This window comes from Leucoraja erinacea, chromosome 1 (assembly GCF_028641065.1).
Source record: "Leucoraja erinacea ecotype New England chromosome 1, Leri_hhj_1, whole genome shotgun sequence".
Classification (NCBI taxonomy): domain Eukaryota; kingdom Metazoa; phylum Chordata; class Chondrichthyes; order Rajiformes; family Rajidae; genus Leucoraja; species Leucoraja erinaceus.
The window spans coordinates 87,425,524-87,450,482 of NC_073377.1; positions in this window are offsets into that span (position 1 = coordinate 87,425,524).

Sequence of the window (24,959 nt, forward strand, 5' to 3'; positions counted from 1 at the left end):
GACGGGAAAAATCCTCGGCACACGTGCGGCGGAGGGGGGCTCTGAGCGAGGTGGCCAAAAATGACGGCCTTGGTGGTGGCGTACTCTCGGAAACCACAGCACAGAAAGCCAAAACCAGTCAAGAACAGAGTTTTAGTAATATAGATTTGTTTTCCTGTCTAATTCCTGTCCATGGTGAGATCATATGAGGGACCTTTCCTAACGAGGACATATACTGTCTGGGCAGTCCTATCCATGCAACTGGAAGTCACTGCCAGGACAATGGGCCTTTATGGTCAAGTTAAGACAAACATTGTTTTTTAAATTTCGGACTTGAAGGGTATAGAATGGCACCTGAAAAGAGGTGACTCTTAATAGAAAGTAGGTGCAGGAGTAGGTTAATGGAAATGATTCATGGCTAATTATGTTCACAATGTTAAATTTTATCTCCCATCATTTGCCCTTCAGTTCCCCTCTGTTTGTCATTTTGCAATCAATGGAATCATCCTCGTTGTTTGAAACACCTCCAGTTTGGTATCACTGGCACATTTTAAAATATTACATTTTAAAATAAATTACATTGATGTCCGAGCATCAATGTAATTTATATATAAAGCAAGTGTCCTAGCCCTTACCATAGGTAAACATTATCATCTGCGTCCTGCTGTCTGGAAAACAATCATTTGTCACGGCTTGTTCTTTTCTGTCCTTAAGTTGAATTTTTACGCACACTAATACTAACCTTTCTATTCATAGAAACGAAGAAAAATAGATACAGAAGTAGGCCATTCGGCCCTTCGAGTCATCATCGCCATTCAATATGATCATGGCTGATCATCTAAAATCAGTACCCAGTCCCCGCTTTTTCCTCATCTATCTATATTACTAAAAGTCTGATCTTAACTGCTTTTAGTCCACTGTGCTGCGATTTCCGAGAGAACGCTGCCACCCACGGCCGTCATTTTTGGCCATCTTGCTCAGAGCCCCAACCCCTCCACCTTCTGCGACCGGAGGATTTTTCCCATCGATTAAATTTCAGAGAGATATTAATGATTTAAAAAAATTCCCCATTTTTCTGCTGCCCCCGCTGGCAGGAGGGGAGAGGGACTATAAAACCCGGAAGTGTAGTCCCTCACTCAGTATCTGCCAGACGCAGGAAGCAAGAGGGTCACGGCTCTCTGAGCTATGAATAACACTGAACGCACGTCTACTCCACGGTGAGTCCCCTCGATGCGGCTGTAAAGTGGCTGCTGCCCAATTGTTTGCCTCACCTTTTTAAAAAGTTTGTGTTCACAAAATAAATTTTGGTTGTCGGGTGGCTGTTGCCAATTGTTTGCCTCGTCTTTGCTTTTAAAATCATTGCAACAGTTGGCTGCCAGCCCAAGAATCCATTTGGCCCACAATGTCTATACTAGCCCTCTGGAAACCAGTACCATCGACCCGCAACACTCCCCCCCCCCCCCCCCCCCCCCCCCCCCCCCCCCCCCCCCCCCCCCCACTGGTGAACAATGTGTGTTTGTGTGTGTGTGTGTATTGTATTGTATTGTATTCAAATTTATTGTCATTGTCTCAATTTGAGATAACGAAATGAATTTCCCTTACAGGCAGTGAAATTAAATTATAAAAAAAGCACAAACACAGAAAGTCCACGACACAACATAACATAAATGGCACATTATACATATATTATATATATGTATGTGTGTGTGTGTGTGTGTGTGTGTGTGTGTGTGTGTGTGTGTGTGTGTGTGTGTGTGTGTGTGTGTGTGTGTGTGTGTTTCGGCCCTCACGTGTGGAACGCCGACGCCGAACCCCCGACGGTGTGTGTGTGCGCCTGTTGCCGGAGTCTGCAGCTCCTGAGTGCAGGCTGAGCCGGGCAGAGTGTGGACCCCGCGTTGTCCATCAGTTGGGAGCTCCGCAAACCGCAGCTCCATGATGTGGTGTGCAGGTCCAGTCTGTCGGCGACCCCCCAGTAAGGCATGCCAGCCCCGCGATGTTCCAGCGCTGTCCCGTCGCTGCTGTGGAGTGGTCGATGGCAGTAGTGGCCGCTGTGGGGGGAGGGGGGGGGAGGGCGCGAGTGTCGTGGAAGCGGCTGAAGGACGGTGCACCGTGGCATAAAAGAAATGATGGGCTGTAGGTGGAGGCTGTGGCACCAGCGCCACCGGAAGTACAACCCTGTGTGTGTGTGTGTGTGTCTGTGTGTGTGTGTGTGGTGTGTGTGTGTGTGTTGTGAAATGTGTGTTTGTGTGTGTGTGTGTGTCTGTGTCTGTGTGTCTGTCTGTCTGTCTGTCTGTCTGTGTGTGCATGTGAAACGTATGTCCTCGAAAACCGGACGCAAAAACGCAGAGTTTTACCATTTCAGTAGAGATTTTACTTGTGAGTTCAGAAATCCACTCCTTGGTCAATTATTTCCCCAGATTTTGAATAAAATTGATCATTAAAGTCTAAACAGCGCTCAGCAGCTGCTGACGTCACAATGCCCACCTGCCTCCAGGCGCCGTCCCCCCGCCGCTATGGATTAAAGCCCCGCGCCCAGCACAAGAACGCTCGCGCCACGCCTCCCGCAGCTGGACTCCCACACACGCCCGCCCACTCCAACCCCACCCCCCCCCTCCATTCTCAAAATGCTCTGCAGATCGGGAGGTCACAGCCGGTCACCGGCTTCAACATGGCGGCGGCAATTATTGTCGCGCGGAGCATTACTCCCTCTGGGAAACCTGCAATTCCTCCGTTGATCGCAGGGACACGGGGAATCACCACGCGAGAGCTGCCGAGGTTCTCCACATCGCCCGAGGTTGGCCCCCCGTCAGAGCTGCCCACTCAACGAGTTCAGGTCCGCCTTCTCCCTCTCTCTCCCCCATCCTCGCCCCATCCTCCTTCCTTCTCCCCCACTGCAAACCCAACGTGATGCCAGTTGCGCCTCTCGCAAGTCCTTTGATAAAAAACCTTGCGACCCCCCCCCCCTCTCCCCTCTCCTCTCTCTTTCTCTCTCTCCCCCTCTCTCTCTCTCCCCCCCTCTCTCTCTCTCTCTCTCTCTCCCGCACCTCTCCCTCTCTCCCCCCCTCCCTGTCCCCCTCCTCCTTGTCTCCCCCCCCCCCTCCCTGGCCCCCCCTCCCTGTCCCCCCTCCCTGTCCCCCCCCCCTGTCCCCCCTCCCCCCCCCCCTCTAGAATTTCACTCTACTAAGATATATGTGACAACAACGTAATATTGAACCATTGAAATGTGCAACTTGAACAGGAGAAGAAAGTCACAAAGTTTATAGTTACCCTTTAAACATTTTTGATAACAGGATGACTTCTTCACTGCATCCCTCACAATGAACACTGCACCAAACGTATGTGACCTGGAAATCTTCACCAACTAACATTCCATAGCACCTGAATTTGACATTTTGTGCTGATTCTTCATCTAGTTGTCAGGTAGTGTCATGGCTGGCAGCTGGTGATGGTTGAGTGTTTCGTTGGACTTTTAACATACTGTGAAACCACATATTTGCACAGAAATAACATTTAAATTGCTATCAAAATGATTCCTTGCCAACCGTGTCTAAATTGAGTGTGAAAGATTGGCTGTGGCACGCAGGGAGAATGGGTTCTATGAGGAGAGACTGTGGTTAAAATTGCAATAGAGTAAATAAATAGCTCCACTTACTGACACATACTTTGAGGTCCAGTTCAGAAAAGCTGGAAAGTAATTTGTTCTGCTTCATGGGAAAAGACACCAGGTCTCTCTAGATTGAAGTGTGGAGTAGAAACAACATTTTTTAGTAGCACTCGCCTGCATCTTTCTGAGTTTCAGTTACGTCTGGATCATAAGTTGAGACCTAACGATAGATGTCTCTGTTCACAAGCTCAGTAATAAAGGTCACGGCAAGGTGCCCATTTACACCTCAACAGTTTCATTGGCGACTTTACACCAACTCAAAACATTTTTCAATTCAGAATTAAATAATTTATCTATAACATTCAGTTTATTGTTTACTTCTTTAAGTAAGCTTTACAAGTTTTTATCTTTACATTTCTTTACAATATTTATAATATTGTAAAATTACATTTAAAATTCAGTTCCTTCAGTCCAACTTGAAAGTTTGAATTTGAACCTTTGAAAGTTTGAACCTTGCCTTTAGAAAAATCTTACCTCATAATAAATCCTTACAGCACAAGCCTTTTGTTGTTTGATTCAAAATTTAGTTGTATATTTGTCCCACGTTCGCTTCATGTATGTTTCATCCGCATCAATGTGATGCTACTTAGATCTAAGGATGGAGTTTTATAGCTTTCAGCCGGAGATGAAAAAATAACTGGTATGGGCCTGTGCAGTATATCAGTGAGAAAGTGGTCAAAGAATTTGACACATATGAGGAAAACACAGTGGTATGTGTACACTATGGGACCAGTAATAAAATTAAATTACCTTTCGCTCAGCCTTTCGGCAGCAGAGATACCATCCATTGTTTTATTTTACTCAGCTCATCTCCAACCACCAATATAATGGAGATAAAAGCTGTCGGCTGTGCTATAAACCTTTGCCAATGATTATTAGTTCCAAGAATTGTGTTCAGGAAGAAAATGTTGCAACAAAGAAACTGGCCAGTTTTCTGAAAAGTGCACTGCTGATGGCTCTTTACAAGCCCAACAACTCGCATTATTGGTCTCAGGCCAACGTGGATGAATCTGCTCCCCAGGTTCTGCTTGTCCATTCACATGTGTCAAATGTCTGGCCATGTGGTTAGATTCTCTGGAGGTTGTACAGCATGGAGTCTTGTTGATGGAAACTTTAGGGTTGTGGTGTAATATATGTGGGGTGGCTTGGGATTTGGGAATAGAATGAGGCAGTATCACAGATCCAAAGAAAGTTGCTACAAAGTTATCTGAACAATAATAATAATAATAATAATAATAAACTTTATTATGGACTCGAGGTCCAGACAAGGGGCAACATTACATTAAAAATGCATTGCATATCAAATATCATAAATACATATAAAATCTTGGTATATCACTTAAACAAACATCATAATTTATATATTTTTTAAACAAAAACACAATGCTTAAGTTAAATATCCAGTATCCCACTCTGACATTTATAACTCATGATGAGGTTCAAACAACCTCACATACTTCATTAATACCAGGTCTTGAAATTGGTATCTCAAAGAAAGATTAATATGGTTTGAGTAACAGTTAATTTTGCACCTTCCTGAATTTTGGCCATTTCATTCCCATTTTCATTCTGAATAACCTGTACACTTTGTTTTTACGATTCTGTTTTTATTGTATGTTATTTTATTCTAGCATCTGTAGTTTTATTTAATTTCTGCTTTTGTTCATTATGACCAGTGTTGCTAACTAAATGAATCCAGGCACAGAGAAGAAGAGTAACTTCCCTTCTGGGATTTCCATGGTGTTGGACAACTTTCAAGAGGAAGATACACTAGTGGAAAAATAACAAGTACATGAGCATGATGTGAGGTATTCAACCGGTGTTCAGTCTAATACCCCAGAGTTGTAGTAAAAGTATTCAGCAGACACACACTGATGTGATTTCAATGGGGTACCATATCTGCTTCAAAATAAATGTCATCAATGAGAAATTCTATCTGCATCAACATCTGGATAAAAAGCAAAGTTTACCCTTAAGGAAATTAAGTTTAATAGGACACAGAACGTCCAACCTATCCCAGGTTTAACAACTAAACAGGAGAGGATAGAATGTGCCATTTATCAGGTGGCCAGCACTGTGTTTCTTAGGAAGCAGCAGTTTGAACAGTTCCTGAGTGGAAAACAAGCAGCAGTTTATCAGCATGTAAACTCATTGTTGTGAAGTTTATGTGGGAAAACAGAGTGTCTCTATTGCAGAACGTTGTTGCTTCCACCAAAGCAGAGATGTCATATGGACTCCCTTGAGCGCATTATCCTTGATAAATAATCCTTGTGCTGATAGCTTGCCACATTGTCAGAGGGATTGTAGTTCAAATAAAGTGTTAAACCTAGCCCATGTCTGTTTGCTCAACGGAGCAATAACACCATTTGAAGCAAAGTGGTGAATTATTTTGGTCCAGGACTAGCTTTTTTCCCCTTACTCAGTATTATTTCCAGCAAAATCTATTATTTTATTCATTTAATGTTTGCAGACCACTACACTTTGGCTGCATTGTGTACTTAAAGAGCAACATAATTTCTGTTTGGAAAGTGATCTGTGGATTGTTACGCACATGGAAATGTGATGTGACCATAGAGTCATAAAGTGATACAGTGTGGAAACAGACCCTTCGGCCCAAATTGCTCACACCGGCCAACAATGTCCCAGCTACACTAGTCCTACTTGCCTGCTCTTGGTCCATATCCCTCCAAAACGTGTCCTATCCATGTACCTGTCTAACTTTTTCTTAAATGATGGAATAGTCCCAGTCTCAACTACCTCCTCTGGCAGCTTGTCCCATACACCCACCACCTTTTGTGTGAAAAAGTGACCCCTAGGATTCCTATTAAATCTTGTCCCCTTCACCATGAACCTATGTCCTCTAGACCGCGATTCCCTTACTCTGCGCAAAAGACTCTGTGCATCAACCCAATCTGTTCCTCTCATGATCTTGTACACCTTTATAAGATTCCCCCTCATCTTCCTGCACTCCATGGAATAGAGACTCAGCCTACTCAACCTCTCCCTGTAGCTCACACCCTCTAGTCCTGGCAACATCCTCGTAAATCTTTTCTGAACCCTTTCAAGCTTGACAATATATTTCCTATAACATGGTGCCCAGAACTGAACACAATATTCTAAATGCGATCTCACCAACGTCTTATACAACTGCAACATGACCTCCCAACTTCTATACTCAATACTATGACTGATGAAGTCAAACGTGCCAAAAGCCTTTTTGACCACCTTATCTACCTGCGAATCGACCTTCAAGGAACCAGGCACCTGTACTCCTAGATCCCTCTGCTCTACCACACTACCCAGAAGCCTACCATTTACTGTGTAAGTCCAGCCCTTGTTTGACGTCCCAAAATGCGACACCGCACATTGCTCTGTATTAAATTCCATCAACAATTCCTCCGCCTACCTGGTCAATCGATCAAGATCCTGTTGCAATCTTTCACATGATATTAAAGCATGTCCACCTTTTCTTCATGGCTTATTGAATAAAGAGGCTTGCACTTAAATGTTTTCAGGGGCAGAAAATGTTTTCACAACTCTTGGCAACCTCCATCTAAATAGTCACCCCATTCTTGCAGCTTCCGAGTCATTCTTTGTCCAGAGATTTCAATAGTGGGCCCAATCAAGTCACAGCCTCATGAATTCTGGCAAATCAGGCTATCATTGTGTACACAGGATCCCAGTTTAATATTTGTGAGTTTATTGTGTCTTTGCACTGCGGAAACGCTATTCATCAAATGCTAGTACATGAAAAAATGTATAAAACCGTCAGGTGCAATAGGGACAGTGACAGTTGAACATTTCCCTTGGTTAACAGTAACAATCAATAACTAATTGTGAAATGGTCTCAGACTTTTCCTTTAATTTAAAAATAAACATGAGCACTTGAAATTAGAGCAGGAATAAAGTCAATGCTCTCTCGAGCCTGTTCCATCATTGAATAAAATCACAGGTAATCACCTATCTACTCCACCCCAACTCCCCCGATTTATTTTGTATGAATAAAAGCAAATTCTTGTTCTCAATGGCATTCTCGATGGAAAATATTGCCGATGTGGACTCTTATAGATCGACGAGGCCAAAAGTAGTCTGGGCGATCGTTTCTCTGAACACCTTCGCTCAGTCCGCCTGAACCTACCTGATCTCCTGATTGCTAAACACTTTAATTCTCCTTCCCATTCCCACACAGACCTTTCTGATCTATGTCTCCTCCATTGTCAGAGTGAGGCTAAACACAAAATGGAGGAACAGCATCTCATATTTTGCTTGGGCAGCTTACAGCCCACTGGTATGAATTTTGATTTATCTAACCGAGTAACCCCGGCATTCCCTATCTCTCTATTCCTTGCCCACCCAAGTCGCACAAGCCTTTTGTTGTCATCTAACAAACAGTTAACAACGGCCTGTTTCCTTTATTATCATTACTTTTTTTGCAAATCTTTCATTTATTGTTCTTTATCTCTCTACATCATTGTCTATATCTCTCGTTTCCCTTATCCCTAACCAGTCTGAAGAAGGGTCGAGACCTTTCTTCAGACTTCTAAGCGTCTCAACCTGAAACATCACCCATTCCTTCTCCCCAGAGATGCTGCCTGTCCCACTGAGTTACTCCAGCTTTTTGTGTCTATGCTCCATAGTCATGTCAGTTTACAAACCATAGTGCCTTCCTGCTGTGGGCCAGGAGCCTTTGCTTTGTAGACGATAGACTTTGTTTCAAGAGAAAGACATAAAGTGTGGAGCAACTCAGCGGGTCAGGCAGTATCTCTTGAGAAAAGAAACAGATGACGTTTTGTGTCGGAATCCTCTGTTTACGGGTCAGGAGGTCACGTTGCTGCTTTGCAGGACTTTGGTAAGGCCGTGTTCAGAGTATTGTGCACCAGTCCTATAACACGACAGTTTTGCTTGCGCCTTATCGGAAAAGATATGGCGGCTTTGAAGAGGGTGCAAATGAGATTTATTCCAATGCTAAAAAAAGAACCAAAGTGCAGGAGTAACTCAGCGAGTCATGCAGCATCCCTGGAGAACATGAACAGGTGATGTTTCGGGTTGGGACCCTTCTTCATACCAGAATGCTGTCTGAATTAGAAGATATTAGCTAGATGGAGAGGTTGGACAAATTTGGCTTGGTTTCTCTAGAGTGTTTCAGGCTGAGGGGAGACCTGATAGAACGATATAGAATTATGAGGGACGTAAATAAGGGAGATAGTCAAAACCTTATTCCCAGGATGAAAATGTCAAAGACTAGAGGGCATCGCTTTAAAGTGAGAGGGACAAAGTTTAAGAGATGTGCTGGGCAACTTGTTTACACAGAGAATGGTGGGTCCTTGGAAAATGCGGCCAGGAGTGGTGGTGGAGGTAGATATGATAGTGGCATTTAAAAAGCTTTTAGATAGGCATATTGATATGCAGAACATGGAGGGATATGGGTCACGTCCAGGAATATGAGATCAGTTTAACTTGGCATTATGTTCAGCATGGACATTATAAACCAAAGGGCTTTTCCTGTGCAATGTTCAATGTTTAAACCAGAAAGGACAATTGCGAACATGATTTATTCCTACCAGTAGACCACAAATGACGCAGAACCTACGGTCCATTATTTGCAGCTTAGACTGTTGGTGACTTATGAGGAAACTTTATGTACATTAAATTCGAAAAAGATAATGGCAAATTACTCGAACACAAATGTTTTTTTCTTTTCACCTTCATATCCATACAATATTTCTCAAAACTTCTTCCTGGTTATATGCTATTTGATTGAATTTTGATGTTACCTTATTTTGACTGAAATTATTTGCTTCCTAAATTGAAAATTATTTAATATTCATCATTAATTGGATTGGTAAAAGATTGTGTGGACCATAAAATCCAGCATCAAGGCAGAAGATCCCATGGCAGAAAGAAAGAACCACAGATGCTGGTTTACACCAAAGATAGACACAAAGTGCTGGAGTAACTTAGTGGATCAGGCAGCATCTCTGGAGAAAAAGGATGGGTGATGTTTCGGGTCTGGACCCTTCTTCAGGTACCGACCCAAAACGTCACCCATCCTTTTTCTCCAGAGATGCTGCCTGACCCGCTGAGTTACTCCAGTACTTTGTGTCTATCTTCAGAAAATCCCATTGCTCTACTGGAATTTCGATGCCATTCAGCATAACAGAACATTTGTAAAGTTGGTGCATACGATGTCCCTTTCCTTACGTGTGCTTATTTGGCAATCTTGAGAAAAATACACCACGTTGAATTAGAGAATAATTGGAATTGCTGCCACAACTTTTCATGTGAGGAATGCAATATGGCCAATATTCAATACATGACAGAATATCGAGTCATGTGGAGGAACAGATGGACTTTGAAATGTATATTCAGAGAACCTGAAAGGTAGCAGGACAAGTCAATGAGGTGGTTATAAAGGCACAAGAATGTTTTACTTTATTCACCAAGGAATATGAACACGAGAGCAGGGAGATTATACTCAAACTGATTCATTCACAGCTTGAGTATTGTGTATAGCTCTGGACATCCCATTTCTGAGAGGATGAGATCATACTAGCGAGGTTGCAGAAGGGATTACGAACTTATTAATAGAATCTGGAAATTTTTAGGTGTGAAGAAAGATTGGATAAGCTAGGGTTGTTTTCTTTCGGACACTGAAAAAATCAAAGCCTCCTGCATCCCAAGGAATTGAGTCCGATCCTGTCAAATCTCTCCCTATAGCTCAGGGCCTCAAGTCCTGGAAACATATTTGTAAATCTTGTCTGCATTCTTTCTACCTTAATGGTTCAACACTTTTTTTTCATGAAGGACAAATCGTGTGACTTCAACCCACTTTGATATTAAAGTAATTACATTTTCACAACTCCTTCATATGTCAGGGAAATAAAGAACAATTACTAAATCCATATTTGACACTGGTAGCAAAATACCATGACCAAATTGAACACAGGAGAAATAAATGGTACAGGAAGTGGAATTCAAAAAAACAAAGTTGGAAATCTGAAAAGAAAATAGAAAAGGGTGGAAAAACTCAACAGGTCAGGCAACATATGTAGAAAGGAAAACAGTTAAAGATTCAGACCTGCGACCCTCCATCAAAACTGGTAAAGACAGAGTAAAGTTAGAGAGCAGGTAGGTGAGGACAATAAGAATAAATTCCTCTGATAGGGTATAAATAATGAGGCAGTTAAGATAAGATGAGTCTTCCTTGTGTCTTGACACAAAAAGCTGGAGTAACTCAACGGGACAGGCAGCATCTCTGGAGAGAAGGAATGGGTTACGTTTCAGGTTGAGACCCTTCTTCAGAAGTCTGAAGAAAGGTCTTGACCCAAAATGTCACCCATTCCTTCTCTCCCAAGATGCTGCCTGTCTCACTGAGTTATTCCAGCATTTTGTGTCTATCTTTAGTGTAAACCACCATCTGCAGTTCCTTCCTACATACTTCTTTTGTTATGTACTGTTCATACTGTTCATTTAGAAACATCAGGCAACATCTCTGGAGAACATGGATAGGCGACGTTTCAGGTCGAGACCCTTCTTCAGATACATTGTCTGACCATACGGGTAAAGTGGAAAAGACAAAAGGATGGCAGGAATGAAAGAAAGAACAAAACAGAAATATAAAATGAGGTTACTAATGCTGAAGAATTCAATATTGAGCCCAATTGATGTTGACCCTTCTGTTGTGAGATAGACTGACTCCCCTCTTCCCCCCCCCCCCCCCCCCATATTTGTACACCCCCACTCCTGGGCTTTCCACTCGTCACTTTAATTTCATGTTTCATGTATCTTGTGTTTTTATGACAGTTGACAGAACAATTTCCCTGCTGGGATAAATAAAGTTCTTTCGTATCGTATTGTGTCGTAAATGGGAAAACCTGCCACTAATGTATTGAAGGTCGCTGGTCACAAGTTTGCCGATTTGGAACAGTGAAATCCTTCTCCTGCAAAGAGAAAATGCACGTAGCCCCAGTGCATAAGACAAGACCCAGAAATGAAGGTCAGGGTAATATCAGCTGAGTAAGTCCTAAACGTGAAGGCAAATGTGGTAGCAGAATGCCACTAAACACAAACCGAACAATACTAAATCTAATCAGCAGCGTGAAGGACAGCAAGATAATAAGTCACAATTATAATTACATTTTAACTTAATGGCCAGTATGTCCATATGTACAGTGACTAAGCTGCAAGAATGCTCAACTGTGGGAAGAGATTTTAAAATCAAGAGTTCAGCAGGGTAATTTAAATAAGAAGCCGAATGTACCTGGTCAAACCATGAGAACTCTAGGTCAGATTCCAAGACATAGTGTCTTATACTGTTAGAGATGAAGTGTGTGAAATCCTGGGTGAAATAAACATGGTGGAAGAGTAAATGCAGGTATATGTGTAGGAAGGAACTGCAGATGCTGGCTTACACCGAAGATAGACACAAAATGCTGGAGTAGTTCAGCAGGACAGGCAGCAACTCTGGAGAAAAGGAATAGGTGACGTTTCCGGTCGAGACCATTCCGAAGACTTCGGACCAGAAACACTGGGCCCGAGCATTTCCTTCCTAGCTTCCCACAATGTCCTAGAATACATTTGGTCAGGACCCATGGATCTGTCTACCTTAATGCCATTTAGGGCTTCCAACACATTTGCATTCATAATATGGACTCTCTCCAAAACATCACTTCTATTAACTTTTCCAAGACCTTGAGCATTTATACTTTTCTCCACAGTAAAATATCGATGAACTCATTGAATTGAATTGAATTGAATTGAATTTCCTTTATTGTCATTCAGACCTTACGGTCTGAACGAAATTTCGTGCCTGCAGTCATACATACAATGATACAATAATAACAACAATAAACACAAATTAACTTCCACCACAGTGAGTCCTCCAAACACCTCCTCACTGTGGTGGAGGCAAAAATCTTAGGGTTGCAGTCTCTCCCTCTGCTCCCTCTGCGCTGAGGCGATTCCCCACCGGGCGATGGTACAAACAGTCCCGCAGCTCACCGAACCCCGCGAACAGGCCGGTTCAAACACTGCGGCCCGGGGTGGTCGAAGCCGCCACACCTCCAGTCCAGCACACGCAGCCGCCGGCCCGCGGCTGAACCCAGGACTCTGGACACCGCCGCCAGAACGTCGTCCCAGCCACCGGACCGGATCGCCCTCACGTGAGTACCGTTCCACCCTCGGGCTGGGCCACTCCAGCGGGAGTGCCGTTCCTCCCTCGGGCTGGGCCACTCCGACGGGAGTGCCGTTCCTCCCTCGGGCTGGGCCACTCCAGCGGGAGTGCCGTTCCTCCCTCGGGCTGGGCCACTCCAGCGGGAGTGCCGTTCCTCCCTCGGGCTGGGCCACTCCGATGGGAGTGCCGTTCCTCCCTCAGGCTGGGCCACTCCAGCGGGAGTGCCGTTCCTCCCTCAGGCTGGGCCACTCCAGCCCCTCACCATGCCGCTCTCACGGGAGCACCGTTCCATCCCGGGCTGGGCCGGGAGCGAGCCCAGGACGAGTCTTGTCAGCTGCCTCCAGAGTCCCGAGGTCGCCGGCTCCGCTAGGCCTCAGTGTAGATGGAGGCAAAGAAGGGGGATACGACAAAAGGTCGTATTCCCCCGAAGGGAGTGACAGCAGCCCCCGTTTCACCCCCCACCCCCCTCCCCACATAAACACAGCCTAAAAACCAAAAACATAACTAGACAAAAACGAAAAAAAACAATACAAAAAAGTAAAAACCAACGGACTGCAGGCGAGCCGCTGCTGCCAGGGCAGCGCCGCCACTTCATTGAGGGACACTATTTTCTTTCTAATTAATCTCTTGCCCTTAATACACTTGTAGAGCCTATTTGGATTCTCCTTTACATTAACTGCTAAAGCTATCTCATGTCCCCTTTTTGCTTTCTTCATTCAACTCATGTTCTCCTATACCTCTATATTCCTCAAGGGATTCACTTGATCCCTGCTGCCTCTAGAGTTTCAGTTCTCGACCTGAAACAGCACCCATTCCTTCTCTCCAGAGATGCTGCCCGTCCCACTGAGTTAGTCCAGCATTTTGTGCCTCTACCTGACATATGCCCCCTTCTTTTTCTTGACCAGATTCTCAATATATCTCTTTTCATCAATAGACAATAGAAGGTTCCATACTCCTGAGAGCCTTGTTCGTCACACGAACAGGAACATGCTAGCTCTGAACTCTCACTATCTTAAGTTTTAAAAGCCTCCCACTTGTCAGATGTCCTTTGCCTGCAAACAGCCACCCCTTATCAACTTTGTAAAGTTCCTGTCAAGCCATCAAAATTGCTGACCTGTGGACCAATCCATAAATATTTAAAAACTAATAGAATTGCGGTCAACGGTCCCTGCAGATTTCAGCAAGGCTTTTGGTAAAATCTCAAATAATAGGCTGACTAAATAAGTAAAAGTACGTCAATCCAAGGGAGAGTGTAAATTGGATCCAAAATTGAATTGGTGTCAGGAGACAATAGGTAATCATTGTGAGATATTTTTATGACTGGAAGTCTCAGACCAGGAGTCCCACAGAGCTCAGTACCCAATCCTTGGGTTTTACAATATATAGGATGATCTGGACTTAAATAAAGGGATATTGAAGTGGTTTATAGATGACACAACAATTGTCTGTGTGATTCACAAAGAGGAAGAAATCCTGAGTGAACAGAAGGGTTGAGATGGATGGGTTGGTTGTGCCGAAAGATGACAAATCCAGGAAAGTGTAAGTTATTGCATCTGCTGAGATGCAACGAGGCAAGGGAATACTCAATACACAATACATAGAAGGATATTGAGAGGTGAGGAAGAGCATAGGGACTTTGGAGTGTAAGTTCATAGACCCTTGAAGGTGGAGACCAGGTCAATATGGAGATTAAAATAACAGTGAGTTATTATCTGAAGCATTGAATATATAACAGAAGGGAGGTAATGCTACAGTAGTGCTCAATACTTGTTGAGTCACAGGTTAAGTCTGTTGCTTAGTTCTCGTTACTACGTTACGAGGAAGAAGTGGCTGCATTGGAGATGGTGTAATTATATTTAAAGAGGTTGCCAGGACTGGAATATTTCTGCTATGAGGAACGAAGGGGTAAGCTGGGATTGTTTTCCTTGGAACATTGGAGGCTGATGGAAGAATTAATTAATATGTATAAAATTACAAATTAATTACATGTCGTAAATATAACGGATTGTTTTCCTTAGCTCAGGGGTCAAAATCTCAGGGGCATAAATTTAAATTGTAATAGATGGTTTGGAAGGAAGATAGGAGTGAAATGTTTTCACCCGATAGGCAGTGGTGCTCTGGAACACTTCCAGAGGGAAGGCAGAGGCTGAAATATGTAGGAAGGAGCTGCAGATGCTGGTGTAAACCAAAGATAGACACAAAATGCTGGAGTAATTCAGTCTGAAGAAGGGTCTCGACCCAAAACGTCACCCATTCCTTCTCTCCAGAGATGCTGCCTGCCCCGCTGAGTTACTCCAGCATTTTCTGTCTATCAGAGCCAGAAATATCTGGTTGTGGGCTACAGGTCAAGTAATGGGATTAGCTTGGGTACACGAGGAACTGCAGATGTTGTAACCTTGAATAAAACACGTGCTGGAGTAGCTGACCTACCTGAATGGAGTTTGTATGCTCTCTGACTGCGTGCGTTTTCCCTGGGAGCTCCGGTTTCCTCCCACTCTCCAAAAATGTACGGGTTTGTAGGTTAATTGGCTCCTATAAATTGTCTGTAGTGTGTAGGATAGTACGTGTACAGGGTGATCGTTGGTCGGCGCGGACTTCGTGGGCTTAAGGTCTTGTTTCCACGCTGTTTCTCTAAAGTTTAAAGATCAGGCAGCATCTGTGGAGGATATGGATAGGTAATGTTCCAGGACAGGACTCTTCATCAGATTTAGCCTAGTCTAGTCTTCTTTGGATGGCATTGACACAATGGGCCAAATTGCTTAATTCTGTATTGCAAATTTTCTCTGAATGACAGGTTGGGATTGTTGCAACATTGGACGAAGTATCATGTTGTGGATTTCAGTCCAGAACATTAACCTCGACAAAGTCTGAGAAGATCTTGTAAATGCTTCTTCTACTTGGCAATTACTGTCTCTCCATCCCCTATAAACTCTCCTCATTCTTTGCTCTCTATGGAATCAGTCATTTTATATATTTGGGCCTTGACAATATCCTAACAACATTGAAGAATCCACCAGTGTTATTATTTTCAGCTGAAAAATAATCTTGGCCCATGATGTTGCCTGTCCATTCCCTCCACAGATGCTGCCTGATCCATTAAGTTCCTCCAACACTTGCTCAAGACTTTTTTTCCTCAAGATTTCACCATCTGCAGTTCCTTGTGTCTCCATGGTTATTGGTTAGTTGATGGATCTCCTGAGCTCCATCCATCCAGAAGGGTCTCAACCCAAAACGTCACCAATCCTTTTTTCTCCAGATGTGCCGCTTGACCAGCTGTGTTACTCCAGCACGTTGTGTCTTCCTTTCACCTATCAACAGTTCAGGTCACTTTTTTTTTGTTGGACCAGTCTTTGGGTGCTGAGAGCTTTTTTCGGCAGTGTGGTCTATCCCTTATAAACTCTCGTCATTCTTTGCTCTCTGTGGACTCAACCCTTTTATATATTTGGGCCTTGACAATATCCAAATTTGCTCTGTGTTTGGTAGATAAGCTGAGTGCAAGTTCTGATAAACCTCAGGGCAGGCTAAGAATTGTGGATACTCTGCTTCTCCCATTTGTTGAAGGTCTCATAAGCTTGGATGAAAGGTTCTGACCAAGAAGAACTTTCCTTGTGGGATCTTCGACATAGAACATAGAACACAGTGCACGAAGGGAACAGGCCCTTCTGCCCACAATGTTTGTGCCGAACATGATGTTAAACTGATCTCATCTGCTTATTCACGATCCATATTCCTCTATTCCCTGCACTTGTAAGTGTCTATCCAAAAGTCTCTTAAATGCCATGTATCTGTCTCCACTATGGCCCCTTGCAATGCACTCCAGCATCCCACTACTCTCTGTGTATAAAAACTTGGCCTGCACATCTCCATTAAACTTTCCTCCTCTCACCTTATAGCTGTGCCCTCTAGTGTTGGGTATTTCCACACTGGAAAAAAGGCTCTGACTGTCTATCCAATCTGCACATCTCATAATTTTTTATACTGCTGTCAAGTCTCCTCTCAACCTCTGACATTCCAGATAAATCAATCCAGGTCTACCCAACCACTCCCTGTAGCTGAAACCCTCTAATTCAGGCAGTATTCTGGTAAACCTCCTCTACACCAAAGCCTCTGCATCTTTCCTGTAATGAAGCGACCAGATCTGCACACAATACTCCAAATGCGGCCTAACCAAAGTCCTATATAGCTGCACCGTCACTTCCTGACTCTTATATTCAATGCTCCTAGCAATGTAGGCAAGCATACCATATGACTTCTTTAGCACTCTACTTGTGCTGGAACTTTCAGTGAGCAATGAACTTGGACTCCAAGATCACTTTGCACATCAATGCTGTTAAGGGTCTTGCCATTATCTGTATACTCTCTCTCTTCTATTCAACCTTCCAAAGTGCAACACTCCTCACACTTGCTCATGTGAAAATCAATCTGCCATTTCTCTGCCCATGTCGGCAGCTGATCGATATCCCATTGTATCTTCTGTCAACCTTCCTCACTGGCTGCAACACCTACAATTTTAATGTTGTCAGCAAACGTACTCACCAACACATCAACAATTATGTCCAGCCCATGTGTATGATATATATATATATATATCACAGATAGCAGAGGTCCCAGCACAGATCCCTGCGGAACTGCACTGATCACAGACCTTCAGCTTGAATATCTACCTACCAACGCAACCATCTGTCTTCCAACAATGAGCTAACATTCATTCAACATTCATTTCAACATCCATTTTCTTGTAGCTGAAATTCTATGATCTTTATCATTTAAATTACCAGGCTGAAGAAAATGAAATGGATTCGGGGGTTTGTTAGTATAATAGTTGTTGATATCTGTCACAACTTGATCGAAAATGCACCATAGAAAACATCCTATTTGGAAGCACCACTGCTTGGTTTGGCAACTGTTCTTCCCAAGACTGCAGGAAATTGCAGAGTTGTGGACACCACCCAGTACATTATGCAAACCACCCTATCCCATTAATTCCATCTACACCTCATGCTGCCTCCGGAAAGCAGTCAACATAATCCAAGATCAAAGAAGAGGCAGCCTGGTAGTGCAGAGATAAAGTTGCTGCCTTGGAGGGTTATGGTCTGAGTGCAGGTAGATGGGACTAGGAATGGAGGGTTATGGTCTGAGTGCAGGTAGATGGGACTAGGGGAAAACAAGTGTTCGGCACGGACTTGTAGGGCCGAGATGGCCTGTTTCCATGCTGTAATTGTTATATGGCTATATGGTTATATGATGTTTCTGGTCAGAACTGAAGAAGGCGTCTGACCTAGAACATCGCCTGTTATTTTTCTCCAGAGATGCTGCCTGACCCGCTGAGTTACTCCAGCAATTTGTGTCCATCTATAGTTTGATCTGCCTAGATAGCATGGAAAGCAAAGTTTTTCATTGTATCGTTGTACACGTCAACAACAGCAAACCAATACAAAACATAGAACATATAAAAAAAGGTGCAGGAGTAGGCCATTCGGCCCTTCAATTCAGCACCGCCATTCAATATGTCCATTGCTAATTATCTAAAATTAGTACCCTTTTCCCGCTTTTTTCCCCATATCCCTTGATACCAATACCAATACAAATGACATAATCTGACATATGGCATGTGCTATAAACTGAAGAGGCAACACCAGGCAGGTTAGAGAAGTGAAAAATGGACATCAGAGAAATTGAGAAAATGAAAAGTGTCAATAATCATCTCAAAAGAAGAGGTAAGCAATTTGCAGTATGTAAATATGTTTGACGTGATTTGGTAAAACTGAAGACAATAGAAATTACAGAGAAAACTCTTCATTGCCACAGAACAAGATAGTTATAGTTGCTGCAGCCCAGGGGCATCACCTGGAACATCTACAGGCAGTGCAATTGGTGTAACAAGCACTTGATAATAGAAAAACATACCAACATAGAAAATAGGTGCAGGAGGAGGCCATTCGGCCCTTCGAGCCAGCACCACCATTCATTGTGATCATGGCTGATCATCCCAAATCAATAACCCGTGCCTGCTTTCTCCCCATATCCCTTGACTCCACTAGCCCCTAGAGCTCTATCTAACTCTCTCTTAAATCCATCCAGTGATTTGGCCTCCACTGCCCTCTGTGGCAGGGAATTCCATAAACTCCCTGGGTGAAAATGTTTTTTTTCACCTCAGTTTTAAATGACCTTGTCATCAAATTAAATTCAATGGGGAGATTCTCCGAAGATTACACAATGTTCAGTTCACTTTACAATTACTCATTATAAAGGTGAAGAAGTCATGGAAGCAGCTCATGATGCCACTTTATTCCCCTATGAAATCAATTAAGAAGTCGTCAATATAGGTCATCAATATAGGTCATCAATAGATTGAGTCGATATGCAGCCAATTCCTGGCAAGCATGTTGTTTGTCCTGGATGGCAGCATGATAATCTCCGGATATACCTTTATGCATATGTGTGTGATCTGACAACCTCAAATAAACAGTATCTGGTGTTCTCCATGGTTTCCACATATTACTCTGCATGCTCTGTACATTACTGTACTGCAGACTGGGGATCCAAAAGAATACGTCCATTACAACTTAAGATAATGCACTGATTTACATTCCTGAAATTGATTCAATTCTCTAAATGTGGGTAACATGTTCCTCTCAAAATGTTTCTCCCGGTGAACAGAATACTTTGCAATCCACTCCATCTAGTGGCCCATTCAAGAACAAAGGTTGATTGTGAGTTGAGGTACTGATATAAAGGTAAATGCAATATGATAAATCAACCTAACGCAAGCACACATTGAGAAGTGTTCAGTGTACACTAGGTTAAATGTGACCAATCACAAGTATATTGAATCACGTGCTTTCACTGATTTTATAGGGGAAAAAATAGTTGTATGGGCTGCTTTTATGACTTACTCACCTCAACATTAACCAAGGAGAGAAACAATTATTTGTCCTCATCCACGCCAGTATATCCGTCACAGAGGCATCTTCCTGATACTTGGAATGGGCTGCACAGTGGCGTTCTGGTAGAGCTGCTGCCTTACAACGTCAGAGACCCGGGTGTGACCCTGACTAAGGGTTCTGTCTGTGCAGAGTTTGTACGTGCTCTCTGTGACCACGTGAGTTTTCTCCGGGTGCTCCGGTTTCCTCCCAAACTTTAAAGGCATACAGACATAGATTAATTGGCTTCAATAAAATTTGAAATTGTCTCCAGTATGAAGGATAGTTTAGTGTATGTATGGGGTGATCACTGGTCGGTGCAGAGGGCCAGTTTTTGCACTGTACCTCGAAAGTCTAAAGAGTGATCATTGCACAATAATTGTCTGGAAACAGTAAACTACTGAATTAATAGTCTAATATCAGTGGTGGAAAACGTGCTGGAGTCTGTGGTGAAATAAATAATAAGACATTTTGAAGTGAATAAATGAGCAGAGTAAGCATTAGTTGGTGAAAGGAAAATAATGTTTGACTCCTCCGTTGAAATTTTTTGAGGAGGTGACTAGGAAAATAGTTAAGGAGGAACCAGTGGCAGAGTATACTTGTATTTTAAGACATTTTTTGAAAGTTTTTCCTTGAGGCTGATCAGTTAGAATATAGCACAAAGTGTTGTGGATAACACAGTCATGGATTGATCAGTTCAGTTCATTTTAACATAGAAACATAGATTAGATTAGATTAGATTAGATTAGATTAGATTAGATCCGTTTATTGTCATTCAGACCTTTCGGTCTGAACAAAATTTTGTTTCCCTGCAGTCATACATATAATTAAAAAAATGACAAAAACACACAATCAACACAAATTTAACATCCACCACAGTGAGTTCACCAAACACCTCCTCACTGTGGTGGAAGGCAAAATCTTAAAGTCTCTGTCTCTTCCCTCTTTGTTCTCCCTCTGCGCCGAGGCGATCCAGGCTCCAGATGTTGTGACCCCACCGGGTGATGGTAAATCCCGCGGCTCAACCGTGCTCCGCGAACGGGGCGGTTCAAACTCCGCGGGTGGTCGCTGCTGCCGCTATGGTTCCGGGGCCGAGTCGGGTCTCCGCTGCCGCCACAACGATTCTGGGGCCGAGTCGGGTCTCCGTTGCCACTGCCGCTGCCGCCGCCGCCGCCACCACAGCTCTGAGGCCGAGTCAGGTCTCCACTGCCGCTGCCGCTGCCTCCGCCACAGCTTCGGGGCCGAATCGGGTCCCCGCTGCCGCTGCCACTGCTGCTGCCACAGCTCCGGGACCGAGTCGGGCCTCCGCTGCTGCTGCTGCTGCCACTGCTGCGGTTTCAGGGCCGAGTCGGATCTCCGCTTCCACTACTGCTGCCGCCGCTGTCGCAGCCACAGCTCCGACACCGCCAGCTCCGCCATTAGGCACAGACGGAGACGAGGACGGGGAATACGACAGAAAAAAAGTCACATCGCCCGAAAGAAGAGACCAAAACATGTTTCTCCCACCCCACCCACACACATACACAACTTAATAAAACAAAATTAACTAAAACATGACAAGGGAACAAAAAGAAAGAAAAAAAACCAGACGGACTGCAGGTGGGCCGCAGCTGTTAAGCCAGCGCCGCTATCTTGAACTCATAGAACACAGAAACATAGAAAAATAGGTGCAGGAGTAGGCTGTTTGGCCCTTTGAGCCAGCACCGCCATTCAATGTGATCATGGCTGATCATCTAAAATCAATACCCCATTCCTGCTTTTTCCCCATATCCCTTGATTCCTTTAAGGGCCGGATCCACTTAGGCGACTTTTTAGGCAAGTGCAGGAGACTCTGTGCTCACCACATGATCGCCACATAGCCGCCACATGTTTGCTGGTGGTCTCTAGTGAGTCTCCTTCATGGTCGCGAGGAGTTCCCGCATTCTGGTCAGTATGATCGCTGCAAATTTTTCAACATATTGAAACATTTTCTGCAACGAATAATTTGTTGCCATGGGGAATATCGATAATCCTGTAGTTGTAGGTGCAGTTGTAGTGGGGTCGTCATGTAGTTATGGGTAGTCGAGGTAGTGGTAGTTAGTTTTAGCTAATCGCCTTTGCTGACCAGTCATTTTCATTGGCTCATGGGGGGAAAAAAACGTAAGCACGAGTTTTCAGAACCAAGGATAACCGACCGGTAATGTTAAATGCCCGCCAAACTTCACAGCTGTGTATCTATGGGAGAGCGCTTAGGGCTGCGTGACCTTATGGAGTGTCTCTGTTTGAGCGAGTTCTAGAGGACTTGAACAGGGGATCGAACCCACGCTGGTTAGGTACAGTGGTGAGAACTGTAATTGTGTTTTGTCAAAATAAAGATTAGTTGTTCAAGTGCTTGATTCAGTAGTTTTTGACTGAAGCTAGACTGGGGGGAAGCTTAGAACGAGCAATTTACAGTAGCATAATTAATACTGAAGTGTATGGACACATCGTATCTGCTCAAGTTCAAACAAATGCCTCAATACTCATTGGCCGGCGGTTCATTCTTTAGCAAGCCAATGATCCCAAACATACTGCTAAAGCAACAAAGGAGTTTTTCAAAGCTAATAAATGGTCAATTCTTGAGTGGACAAGTCAATCACCCGATCTGAACCCGATTGAGCATGTTTTTATATGCTGAAGAGAAAACAAGGGACTCAAAACAAGCACAAGCAAAATATGGCGGTAATACAGGCCTGTCAGGGCATCACCAGAGAAGACACCCAGCAACTGGTGATGTCCATGAATCGCAGACTTCAAGCAGTCATTGCATGCAAAGGATATGCAATAAAATACTAAACATGACCACTTTCATTTACACGACATTGCTGTGTCCCTGAAATGGGGGGGGACTGCTGTAATTTCTACATGGTGAAGCCAAAATGTATAAAAAAGGCCTTTATTAAAATCTGATAATGTGCACTTTAACCATGTGATTTTTTTCTATCACAAATCTCAAATTGTGGAGTACAGAGGCAAATAAATAAATGATGGGTCTTTGTCCCCAATATTATGGAGGGCACTGTATGTTCAGTAATACCCCAGATTGTCTCTCTTGCTCCAGTCCCACACTACCCTTAGGGCCTCACTGTGAAATCATGTTATATAGTTTTTATTGTTAGTTTGTGCTATGTTATGTTCTACAATATATCCTCAATTTCTCATCTGCTCCCTGATCTTCACTCTCCTGCCACTCCCTCCCTCTACATTCACCCGACTGCCTTGAAGGAATGCCAAAATATATTGTATAGAAAATCATAAGAGGAGGCCATTCAGGTTGTCCCTGGACTGAATGATGGAATGCAATACATGAATGAAATGGTTCCAAGAATGTCACTGTGGGGCAGATGGTAGAGCTGCTGCCTCACATTTCAAGTTCAATCCTGGCGTTCAGGGATTCTGTCTGTGCAGAGTTTGCACAACTGCATGGATTTTCTCTAGGAATTTGTTTGCTCTCACTTACCAAATAAATGTGTGGGTTGGTAGGTTAAGTGGAAACTGTAAATTGCCTCTAGTTTGCAGGTAACAGGCAGAATCTTGTGGGGAGGGGGGGGGGGGGGGGGGGGGGGGAGAGTTGATGGAGAGTACAGGGGCAATAAAATGGGCACTTGATGGTCTGCACCAACCTCATGGGGCAAAGGGCCAGTTTCTGTCGGTGCTGTATCTCACAGAGTCTCCATGACTCTACACTTCCTCTTGCAGCAACTCAGCTTCTGGTAAAATCCACAACTTTGTCATGATCTAAGGAGCATTGCATGCCACCCATGTGAGCCATTCAGCCCATGTTTATGTTTTTATGTATTATGTTTATGTATTTCTTCATGTGGGCAAGGTTCTGCACCCATAGCAAGGCAACCCATAATAAGGGTCTGAGGAAGGATTCCAACCCGAAACATCACCCATCCTATTTCTCCAGGGATGCTGCATTACCCGCTGAGTTACTCCAGCACTTTGTCTGTGCAATGTTTCAACTATCAGATCTATACCCTTCACTATGTACAAATTAACCCACTGTGTGGATCACAGAACATCTCCTGCATACTTGCTTGTTTCTCGTGAAGTTTTATTTCCTCTGTGCTGGTCTTTGGTATTGAAGAATAGAAGTTATTTTTTACCTAGCTCAGAACCCAGCACGTTATTCATATCAGCACCCGTGTGAGCTTTGTATGAGATCACATTACATTGTTAGGTTGTTCAAATTCATGACAGTGATTTCATTGCAGGGCACCATCAAATAAGAGCAGAACAATGGACGGCCAACACATTGCAGACAGGGCCCTCACAATTGGCAGGCAAGGAGATTTTCATCTGGTCACTCTGCACAGATTTAAACCCAGATCCCAGTATTAATGGATTTATAAAGTAAGATCTTAAGTCAGTTGCTTAACTTACAACATTTAAAGAAGCTAGCAGTGGAAAGAGCAGCGCAAGCTCACCTTAATAAGGTGAACACAAATAAACGACTGGTTAACCGCCATCTGGTTGCAAGTCAAGCATTAGTTGTCTTCAAATACCCAGCTGCCTTAACTCAATACATTTTCTGGCTTCCCTTGTTAATAAACATCAAAGAGAGGGGAGTATTATTTTGTTCTGGCATATTGTTGAGCCTTTCTTGCTGTTCCCATCATTTTTTTTTCCTAATTGGTAGAATTGATTGCTACCCTTTGATATGTTTCTTCAGTGACATACAAAATAACCCAATTTACATACAGCATTGCTGGGCAAGATCTGATGCTTTACTCTCTTTTAACTGCACAGCTGAGCATGTCTCTGAGCCCCAGTTCTTCCTGTTTGATCAGGTGGAAGAAACCAAGCAGAAAGTACTGTAGCTCTTTTTTTTCTCTGAGGAAATTGCTCAGTTGTTGAAATTTTTCCAGTTAAGTCTGAAATTTCCACAATTTCTCAAATCTGCTATATCTCATTTATGTGCCATTAGACACATGTTTATATGTAATTGAAAACAGCTGCTATGTTATGACAATGTGCATTTATTTCTGAGGTAAAACCCTTAGACATTTTTAAATGTTTAATGCGAGAATACCTCACTGGAACAGTTATCTCAATTTTACGTTTGAGAACAGGCTACAAAATAGATTTTTTTTTGTTATTGCTAAACTGCAGGTAGTTGTAGCAAAATAGCGCCTGGAAATGATCTCTTCAAGTTTGTAAGTTCCCATCAAATGGTGAATATGCATCGGATTTTACC